The 3,064-nt window shown below is 45.4% G+C and overlaps 1 pseudogene; it reads right to left on the reverse strand.

Moving 5' to 3' along the window:
• Positions 1–2,479: 2,479 nt before the first annotated feature.
• On the reverse strand, positions 2,480–2,597 carry LOC124556765 (annotated as a pseudogene).
• Positions 2,598–3,064: the final 467 nt, after the last annotated feature.

The following is a 3,064-nucleotide window of genomic DNA, read 5'->3' on the forward strand; positions in this document are numbered from 1 at the left end:
CAAACCTTGTTCCACGAAGAGAGTCTTTCAGTTTCCCTAAGAGATGATATACCGAGCGAGGTGGCGCGGTGGTTAGCACACTGGACTCGCATTCGGGAGGACGACGGTTCAATCCCGTCTCCAGCCATCCTGATTTAGGTTTTCCGTAATTTCCCTAAATCGTTTCAGGCAAATGCCGGGATGGTTCCTTTGAAAGGGCACGGCCTATTTCCTTCCCCATCCTTCCCTAACCCGAGCTTGTGCTCCGTCTCTAATGACCTCGTTGTCGACGGGACGTTAAAAAACACTAACCTAACCTAGCCTAAGAGATAGTCACATGGAGCCAGGTCAGGACTGTAAGGCTGGTGTTTCAGTATTGTCCATCCGAGTTTTGTGGTCGCTTCCATGGTTTTTTGACTGACATGTGGCCGTGCATTTTCGTGCAACAGCAAAACATTCTGCTTTTGCCGATGTGGTCGAACACGACTCAGTCGAGCTTGAAGTTTCTTCAGTGTCGTCACATATGCATCAGAATTTATGGTGGTTCCACTTGGCATGATATCCACAAGAAAGAGTCCTTCGGAATCATAAAACACCGTAGCCATCACTTTTCCAACAGAAGGTGTGGTTTTGAATTTTTTTTTCTTGGGTGAATTTGCATGATGCCACTCCATTGATTGCCTCTTCGTCTCTGGCGAAAAATGATGGAGCCATGTTTCATCACCTGTCACAATTCTTCCAAGAAATTCATCTCCACCATTCTCGTACTGTTCCAAATGTTCACTGCATACCATTTTTCTTGTTTCTTTGTGAGCCATTTTCAACATCCTGGGAACTCACCTGGCACAAAACCTTTTTTAACGCCAACACTTTCAGTATTCTGCAAAAACGTCCTTCCCCTATCCCAACGTAGCGTGATAATGCGTTCACTGTGATGCGTCTGTCAGCAGTCACCAATTCGTAAACTCTCTGCACATTGTCTGGAGTGTGTGCAGTACGAGGCCTGCCGCTGCGAGGACAATCCTCAATATTGCCGTGCGCGCTTTCATCACGTAACCTGCTTGCCCACCGACTAGCTGTACTGCGATCGACAGCAGCATCTCCGTACACCTTTTTCAACCTCTTGTGGATGTTTCCCACTATCTCGTTTTCACAGCACAGGAATTCTAAGACAGCACGTTGCTTCTGAAGAACGTCAAGTGTAGCAGTCATCTTGAAAACATGCTGTGACGGCGCCACTCACGGAAACAGGTTGAACTAAGTTTGAAAACAAGCGGGAAGGATGTATCTGTAAAAGTTTCACACATGCAGAAAGAAAACTGTATTTTTACAAAAATAGTTTGCATTTCTTTTAGGAGTGACCTCGTAATTATACTCTGTCAGTTAACTGTCTTACGATGTTGTAGCTGTTTACGGACGACGAAGAATGTAGCTGACGACAGTTCTCAGCTGCTGCTGTTGCTGTTGCTGCTGCTGTTCGAGAACAACGAGTTGTCTCCAGACCCACGTATAATTATGGGACAGGCGACGGAACTGCAGCTTCCTCCACCTGTCCGCTCCGACCGTGCTCTCAATAGCGGCGGGTTAAGGGAACAGGTGCGCCTGCACTGCAGCGATCATGGCTGCACACTGGGTCTGCGGTCACGCCCAACAAACGCTTCAGCACTCTTTCATGACTCAAGCTGCTCTGCCTCCTCTCCGCTCGCAGTTCGACGGAGACTCCCCACATGCAAACATAAACAACGGCACTACTACTGCCATTTTGTCATTGTTATCAATGCATTTAAATGAAGCTCCCTTGGCTGTTACCCATCAATTTACAATATTTGAATATCATTACAATCGATTATATAGATTCACAAATAAATAAACTAATAGATCTATTACATGTTAAATACAGTTTCTGTAATAAAACTCACAGATTCAGAATTAAAAGAACAGTACAATCTATGAACTTATATTAAACGGCCTAAAATTATGTGTAGTGCAGAAAGTATTTTATCTCTATTTTTGGTGTTACAGGGTGAAGTAAGGCTGCACAATGGAATTTCTTACGATGATGCAAAATATTTTTTAGCCTCACGGTCGTTGTTGCTGTACCTGACAAATCCAGTGAGGATTTTCAACTGCCTGATACATAAATTTACATTACCATGTGATTTGTAAAAGTTGCTTCGTCGGTAAAGAGCGCACGTTGGAAAACGCAGTGTCGTGTCCCATGCGACGCAGAGAAACCAACAGAATTTTGTACGACTTTCGAAATTACGTCCGGAGAGTGTCTCATATACACTGACAGGCGATACAAAGCACTCTGTCTTCAGGCCACAAATGGTCCATCGGGACCATTCGACCTCCGTGTCATCGTCAGCTGACGATGCGGGTAGGAGGGGTCGTTTGGTCAGCACACCGCTCTCCCGGGCGTTGTGATAATTTTTTGTGGACACTATTCAGTCGAGTAGATCCTCAATCGGCGTCACGAGGCTGAGTGCACCCCGAAAAATGGCAACAGCACATGGCGGCGTGGATGGTCACCCATACAAGCGCCGACCACGCCCGACAGCGCTTAACTTCGGTGATCTGACGGAAACCGGTGTATCCACTGCGGCAAGGCCGTTGCCAACATGTGATAAGGATGGAATTTATTACGATGGAAGAGGTGACTGATCCTCTGGCTGATTGCAAATTCCTTGGCAATACTTCTTGTGCTTCCATTCGCCGTATAAAAGTAGCACGTTCAAAATCTCCTCACTGTTGTAAATGTCTTCGCCGTAAAAGATGTTAAGGCAAAAATGAACTCCCGACAGATGACACCACTCCTGCTAGTTCTGCAATGCGGACGTGTAAACAGTCGAAAACTGATGAAACGACGTAGCCTGTCATTAGCCTGTTTACAACGCAACAGCCGATTCCGCCCGACTTGCTTTTCAGTTTTCGAACAATTCTTGGAGTATTTTGCTGAGGGTTACAAGATCAACATTAACAAGCGTTGTACTGCAGTATTCGCCTTTCAAGCCCTCTCGGATGCATTTAAAATAGTTTATCATTTTATTCAAATAAATCAAACTGGCTTCAATATTTCGAGCCA

Source organism: Schistocerca americana, chromosome 1 (assembly GCF_021461395.2).
Source record: "Schistocerca americana isolate TAMUIC-IGC-003095 chromosome 1, iqSchAmer2.1, whole genome shotgun sequence".
Taxonomy (NCBI): domain Eukaryota; kingdom Metazoa; phylum Arthropoda; class Insecta; order Orthoptera; family Acrididae; genus Schistocerca; species Schistocerca americana.